Raw genomic sequence first — 8215 nt, 5'->3', positions numbered from 1 at the left:
CTTGTCTCCTACCTTCCAAACTTTACAGAAGCTCTCCTGCGAACATTGCAGAACTAGCACTCCTGAAAGAAAGGATATTGCGGAGACATGGCTTAGCCACAGCCTTGGGAATTGTTTCCAGAATGAGATTTTCGCTCTGCAGCGGAGTGTGCGCTGATATGGCTAAGTCATGTCTCCGCAATACCCTTTCTTTCAGGAGTGCTAGTTCCGCAAGATTCGCAGGAGAGCTTCTGTAAAGTTTGGAAGGTAGGAGACGAGGTACTGGCAGAAGTAAAGCTGAGAGGACGGGGCGTGAGTCGTGCTTGGGTAGCTCAGTTGGTAGAGCACTTGCCCGCGAAAGGCAAAGGTCCCGAGTTCGAGTCTCGGCCCAGCACACAGTTTTAGTCTGCCAGGAAGTTTCATATCAGCGCACACACCGCTGCAGAGTGAAAATCTCATTCTGCGATCGTGTTTTTAACATCTGGCGGTTTGTAAGACGATTACACCTCTTTTTCTAAGACTCAGTGGTACCTTTATGAGACATGTCCACCGATCGCTGATTTTCGGTCAGTATTATTTCGTACTGCCAGCAATCAGTCATTGGCGAAGTATTATACTCAGGGGATGCGTGATAGGTTCGCCTTGAGCATCAGGCTTATATAGTATTTTTTTTTGTTCTGACATGTGCAAAGCAAATGACTATGTCCAGTCGTAAGGAAGGTATGGATTTCACGTGGAATACTGTGATAGCAAAGGGAAGAGTATGTCAAGTCATAAGAGTGGTACAGATATTTCTATTTCCAGAGCCACAACCGTCAGCAATGTGTTTCAGATAACTTGCTCATTGTCGAATGTCGTTCAATTGAGACCACAGTCGTAACATTTAATTGTAAATATAGCGATCAAATATGTATGTGGCCGGTTTCGTAGGACAATTCTGTCTAGGGATGCGTGGCGCGCCGGCTGTGGCCTGTGGTGGGACTGATTCACGTTTCCCGCTAACGGCAGGAGCCATTCGAATGGGAAGGCCTGTTGGGATGCAGAAATGTAGCTGACTTAACCGTGTCGTCCTGTAGACGGCCGAATAGCGAACTAATACTTTGTATTTGTTATGTTTACAGCACGCTCCACCTCACTAAAGTTTCGCGTTTCTAAAGAAATAATTTCCAATCTATATCTTCAGAATTATACTGTGCGAGTGATACTGCTATGCAAGCGATATTGCTAAGTGCTTGATATCGAGAATTATCTCGTAAATGGTAGATATTCTGGCAAACCATGTGAAAATACATATGTTTCTGTAATGCTAGATTCTGGAGATGGGTGCAGAAAGCAAGCAAGCAGGTTGGGGCCGGAAACAGTAACACCTTTGTGCCAAGGGGAAACAAGCCCGACTTTGTACAACAGTTCTGAGAGTGATTTCGGTGCCCTGAGCGCGCTCTGGTCACGCATCAGGAGCAGATGACTTGTGACCGTCGCCTGCGATGGATGATCGCCCGACCTCGCGGGAAATATCTAGTGCTGCAAGGGGTATACCTACAGTGTATGGGCTTATACTGGCTGTCTTTACGGTATATATACGAGTGTCGGGCGGTCGATAGCTATATGCATGATGCAAAAGGGGCGATTTCATATAGCACACGAGACGAATTGTATGTTTTCTACATCGACACGGTACATGGTGATATATTGCCAGGTTGGAGTTCAAATATTCAAGCTTCCGTCCTCAGAGGCAGAGTAGTGTAATTGAGGAAGAGTCTTTCTGTATTTGACGATCTGTAGGTCACTTTTGCAGGATTTAACTGTCAGTGAAATATGGCGACTTGTAAAAAATAGTTTTGCCACTGAATATCTCATCTGCAGAAAGAAAAAGGCGGACAGTGCTTCCACACTGGCAGCATCAGTAATTTGGTGGGTTAATTCATGAAGTGCTGATCAGAATGCTCCATTCATTCGCAAGACATCCTTTGTGCTGGGACATAGGAGCCTCTACATAGCGGTGAGAACGTTTGCATTTCGGAGGTGTTTGTTGAAATCAGGACTTAACGATGAACGGGGTGCCACGTTAGGACCGTCAGGAGGAATGCAGTCAGCGTTATTCTGGGCTATTTTCGTAAACAGATTCTGTTAGGAGAAGAATTTCCATCAGACAAGCTGAGATATCACGAAAGCTCCTACAAAAGCGAAGGTTAACATTTTCTGCAGCACTTTACCAATTCTGAGAATGGTCTGATAAGTAATGGACGGGCTGTCCCGTTAGGATCATGAGGAAGAATGCAGTCGGTGTTATTCTGGGCTATTTTCGTGAACAGTTCTGTTAGGACCAGAATTTCCATCCAGACAATGTTCCTACAAAAGCGATCGTTAACTATTTCTGCAACACTTTACTATTTCTGAGTGGTAGACGTCGTTCTTATTTGGTTCAAATGGCTCTGAGTACTATGGGACTTAACATCTGTGGTCATCAGTCCCCTAGAACTTAGAACTACTTAAACCTAACTAACCTAAGGACACAACACACATCCATGCCCGAGGCAGGATTCGAACCTGCGACCGTAGCGGTCACATTGTTCCAGACTGAAGCGCCTAGAACCGCATGGCCACACCGGCCGGCTCGTTCTTATTTACATAGATCAGTATTACATTGAGAACCTCTTGGCTGCACCTGCACAGGTGAGCCAATATGCAAACATCTTGCGCTTGGCAATTAGGCCTGCACTGGACTGGCAGGTACGTGTGGTGGCTGAGTAAACACATCCGCAGCCAGAGGCGTCTCGCATGTCCCCTTAGTATAGCTAGGGAGAATGCACCCTGTGCTATTCTGGGAAGCATTGCAACACATTTTTATAGCGTGTTTAGAGGGGAGACTTGGCTCTTATTTACATACACCTGTGACGCCAGTATGACATTGAGAACCTTTTAGCTGCATCTGCGAGGGTGAGCCGCTATGCAAACATCTTGCTGAGGGTGATCCGCCATGCAAACATCTTCCTGGACAGCAGGGACAATGGCTATGGATCATTGCGCCAGCAATGGTGTGTAGGTAGTCACGTGTTTCGACAGGTATTTTTCAGGTGTCAAGTACAAAAGGGATGCCACTGCCTCATGTGTGTGGGACTCGAACTGACACCTGAGCATGCTTCAGCAGCTTAAGGCCACATCGTTCGCTGTGCGGGGCCGCCAGTGCATCCCGACTCCTGCGAAAATATGCGGTGGCATTCTGTGTGGTCCAGTGAAGAGGCGATGGCGGGTGGTGAGTGCTTCGCAACTGAAAGATTTTTAACTATGTAATTACGTGTGATGTGTGTTTCATGACGGTATTCCTTGCACAGTTGGAATAAAAAGAAAAGCGATCCATTTAATTACTTCTTATCTGACCTGCATCTTTCCAAACAGCAGAGAATGATGATCAAGGGAAATCCAACCCCCACAAACTGATCTTTTTTATAAATAAACAATATACACTTAAATTTCCCTTCGTGAGATCCTTCCCCTCCACCGCAGAACCGCCATTTCCAGGTAGAAGAGGGAAGAGCGAGTGGAGAGGGGGTGAAGTGCGAGGAGGGAAAATAGGGTGGTGAGGAAGGGTATCGATTCCCTGAATTTTTTTTAAATAAATAAGTAAACTATATTCCACACACTGCCTTGAAACGTATAAATTGTTTAAATTAACAATATTCCACACATTGCCTAAATTGTTTAAACAATATTCCATGCTCTGCATTCGATTTCCAGACAAATTATTTAACTAAATAAATAAACCATATTCCATACACCGCCATAAACAATTAAACAATATTCTGTAGATTGTCTAAATTGCTTAAAAAATATTGCATATGCTGCAATCGAATTCCCTCCAAATGACTGATCAACTGAGTCTTTTTCCCTCCAATTTCCAGGAGGGAGGGTGGGAGGCGACAGGGGTTTAGCAGAGGGGGAGAGGTTAATTAATTGATCAATTTAACTAAGTAGTCAATCAAATTGATAAGATTGAGAGGGGCTATTCAAGTAACTCAGACCTGAAAGTGTACCTGTAGCAGCGAGTGCAAGGGGATCGGTTGGAGGGGGGGGGGAGGCCAATATGGTAAGGACCTGTCAATTAAAAGGAAGGAGCCTTTTAGCAGAACAATAGGTCAACAGGACCTGTCAATCAAAGGAGAACAATAGTTTAATGACCTATCAATCAAAGCAAAACAATAGGTTTGCCCCTGAGTGCTAACCTGCCCCTGATGTAGGCAACCCACACTAACAAAATGTCCCACAACATAGTTTGCCCTACTACTTGCAGCATGAAAATCTTTAAGTGTCCCAGTGTGCACTCTCCTCGACATTTATGATGCCAAACCCCTCAAAAACGTATCCAGTGCTCTGGGCTCAGCTTCTTGCAAAATCACTTTATTCACCTCCTCATTCTGTGATAATTCATACGTAGGTACATTCAACTTTCTAAGTGTATCTGCAAAATCCTCAACCAGTCCATTATACCTCCTAGACACCACACCCAACTGTTCACGAAAAAACGCTGCACTATATTGTTTCCAGTACTCTGCTCTAATCCCTGTCTAAGCTGCTCAAACATACTCAGGGTATGCTATGCTTCTGCACAATGCACAAACGATTTCGCTTTACCTGCCAAACATAACCTAGCAATCTGCAGCAACTGACTATCTGACCATTCAACATGCCAGCTGATGACCTGATATCCTCCAAGAATTCTAACGCATCCTCAGGCACACTACCAGAAAAGGGCGAAACTATGTTAGCAGTAGCAGGATTCACTCCTAAACTTCATGATTTCAACAGTTCTGCTTCTTCACTTTTCTCTGCCAAACTATTACATAAAGCTACCTCAACTGCCCTCAATTGAACTATCTGATTTACTAGAACGATTCTACAGCTTGATCTCTGGTGACACTCTGTGCCTCTGATTTAGCCTTTGTCTCCTCAGTATTCATTTTAAAATTATTACTCATACAAAACACAAAAAATAAACATTCAACACTAGCACTACGAAAATTCATCTATTTCCTCTGTCTAATCATGAGCCACGTGGACTCTCTACACTGTCTGGCTGTATGTCGAAAATGATTATAAGCGACACAAATTGCCACCCCTGATTCGGCACAGAGTGTCCTAGCAAATTACACTGCATACAACAAACAGGCACTAACCATTCATCCCTAGAATTGCCTTTAAATTGTGATAAATGTACTTGTTCCTCTGGTTTTAGAAACGTGACATTTGTATAATCATGACCCCTTTACTTTGATGCCATTATTGTTACCATACAAGAATTAAAAAAAATGGTCTCACTCACCCTGAATGCTGACACTGAGAGCTGTGGCTCGGATGGCATGCTCTGGGGTGACACACCTGCTGTGGGCCTTTGGGATGTCAGCAGCTCTGACACCACTCAGAAGGGTCGGGGGTGATGACTGATGGCGTTGAGGGCCTAGTATGAACACTGTTGACAACAGACAACATCTTTGTTATCTTCAGTGCATACTGCTTTGCAGCTCAGTCAGGCAAACACCCCTCTCCTCATCGACCCTGCACAGAGGTGATGTATGGGCAGTGGTGTCCACCCAGAATGCTATGTTGATACCCAGCATTGCTGACATAAGACCTATGGACAGCTGGCAGACTACTATGTCAAGGCTGTAACATCAGAAGTGCACTGCTACTCTTGGCGATGGTGGGAGCTCCTCCAGATGGCACTCTCTGGCCCAAATGCATTCACTGTGGCAGGGTGTGAAGACTGTTCTGCTCGAGATTTGACGTGCTGCCCCTAGGCAGGATTCAGACAACAGCTAGCACTGTGGCACAGAGTCCCACTTGGAACTCAGTGCTGACTGCAGCGGGTGACAGCAGCAGGCTGGCGGCACTGGGGCGTCATGGCCCTCCAGAAACTTGAGTGCTGAAAGCAACAGGTGCAACGCAGACTCAAAACCGTGGCTGCTCTGTCGTCTTGCAGCTTGGCTTGACGCCAGCATCATGGTGGTGATGCAGAACTCGGCGGCAATATGGAGAAAATGACTGGATGACGAATCAATGACGAATCTACTCTTCTTCAAAATACAGCACTATTTATACCTTTCTCTAACACATTTGTTTCACTACACTCAGCTGGCGGCTGCACGGGTAGCGGAGGCTGTGTGGCGTGGACTGGGCGGTTTTTTAGGTTAGAAGGCCTCGGGAAAGTACGGGGTGGGCTGCAATCTCAAAGGGTGCATGGCAAATACAGGACGTGTTTGGATCAAGGAACAGTCGGAATTGTAGTTGTAAATTGTTGTAGTTGTGCTGGGAAAGTCCCTGAGCTTCAAGCGCTAATAGAAAGCACAGAAGCTGAAATCGTTATAGGTACAGAAAGCTGGCTAAAGCCTGAAATAAGTTCTGCAGAAATTTTTACGAAGTCTCAGACGGTGTTCACGAAAGATAGATCAGGCAGAATTGGTGGTGGAGTGTTTGTGTCTGTCAGTAGTGGTTTATCTTGTAGTAAAGTCGAGGTAAATACTCCATGCGAATTGGTATGGGTGGAGGTTATACTTAACAGCAGAACTAAGTTAATAATTGGCTCCTTCTACCGACCCCCAGACTCCGATGATATAGTTGCTGAACAATTCAGAGAAAATTTGAGTCTCGTAACAAATAAATACCCCACTCATACTGTTATAGTTGGTGGGGACTTCAACCTTCCCTCGATATGTTGGCAAAAATACTTGTTCAAAACCGGTGGTAGGCAGAAAACATTTTCCGAGATTGTCCTAAATGCTTTCTCCGAAAATTATTTCGAGCAGTTAGTCGACGAACCTACGCGAATTGTAAATGGTTGCGAAAACACACTTGACCTCTTAGCCACAAACAATCCAGAGTTAATAGAGAGCATCATGACTAATACAGGGATTAGTGGTCACAAGGTCGTTGTAGCTAGGCTCAATACCGTTTCTTCCAAATCCACCAGAAACAAACGGAAAACAATTTTATTTAAAAAAGCGGATAAAGTGTCACTAGAAGCCTTCCTAAGAGACAATCTCCATTCCTTCCGAACTGACTATGCAAATGTAGACGAGATGTGGCTCAAATTCAAAGATATAGTAGCAACAGCAATTGAGAGATTCATACCTCATAAATTGGTAAGAGATGGAACTGAACCCCCATGGTACACAAAACAGGTCCGAACGCTGTTGCAGAGGCAACGGAAAAAGCATGCGAAGTTCAGAAGAACGCGAAATCCCGAAGATTGGCTAAAATTTACAGACGCGCGAAATTTGGCACGGACTTCAATGCGAGATGCCTTTAAAAGGTTCCACAACGAAACGTTGTCTCGAAATTTGGTAGAAAATCCGAAAAAATTCTGGTCGTATGTAAAGTACACAAGCGGCAAGATGCAGTCAATACCTTCGCTGCGCAGTGCCGATGGTACTGTTACCGACGACTGTGCCGCTAAAGCGGAGTTATTGAACGCAGTTTTCCGAAATTCCTTCACCAGGAAAGACGAATGGAATATTCCAAGATTTGAAACACGAACAGCTGTTAGCATGAGTTTCTTAGAAGTAGATACCTTAGGGGTTGCGAAGCAACTCAAATCGCTTGATACGGACAAGTCTTCAGGTCCAGATTGTATACCGATAGGTACCTTTCAAATTACGCTGATACAATAGCTCCCTACTTAGCAATCATATACAACTGCTCGCTCACCGATAGATCTGTACTACAGATTGGAAAATTGCGCAGGTCGCACCAGTGTTTAAGAAGGGTAGTAGGAGTAATCTATCGAACTACAGACCTATATCATTGACGTCGGTTTGCAGTGGGGTTTTGGAGCATATACTGTATTCAAATATTATGAATCACCTCGAAGGGAACGATCTATTGATACGTAATCATCATAGTTTCAGAAAACATCGTTCTTGTGCAATGCAGCTAGCTCTTTATTCGTACAAAGTAATGGCCGCTATCGACAGGGGATCTCAAATTGATTCCGTATTTCTAGATTTCCGGAAAGCTTTTGACACCGTTCCTCACAAGCGACTTCTAATCAAGCTGCGGGCCTATGGGGTATCGTCTCAGTTGTGCGACTGGATTCGTGATTTCCTGTGAGGAAGGTCACAGTTCGTAGTAATAGACGGCAAATCATCGAGTAAAACTGAAGTGATATCAGGTGTTCCCCAGGGAAGGGTCCTGGGACCTCTGCTATTCCTGATCTATATAAATGACCTGGGTGACAATCTCAGCA

At 44.7% G+C, this 8215-nt stretch overlaps 1 non-coding gene across 1 annotated transcript; it reads left to right on the top strand.

Annotated features, from left to right (window-relative positions):
* Positions 1-299: 299 nt before the first annotated feature.
* Trnas-cga lies at positions 300-374 on the top strand. Its single transcript has one exon. It is a non-coding gene; the product is annotated as a tRNA-Ser (tRNA).
* Positions 375-8215: the final 7841 nt, after the last annotated feature.

This window comes from Schistocerca americana, chromosome X, assembly GCF_021461395.2.
Source record: "Schistocerca americana isolate TAMUIC-IGC-003095 chromosome X, iqSchAmer2.1, whole genome shotgun sequence".
Classification (NCBI taxonomy): Eukaryota; Metazoa; Arthropoda; class Insecta; order Orthoptera; family Acrididae; genus Schistocerca; species Schistocerca americana.
This window is presented reverse-complemented; position numbering and strand designations above follow the sequence as displayed.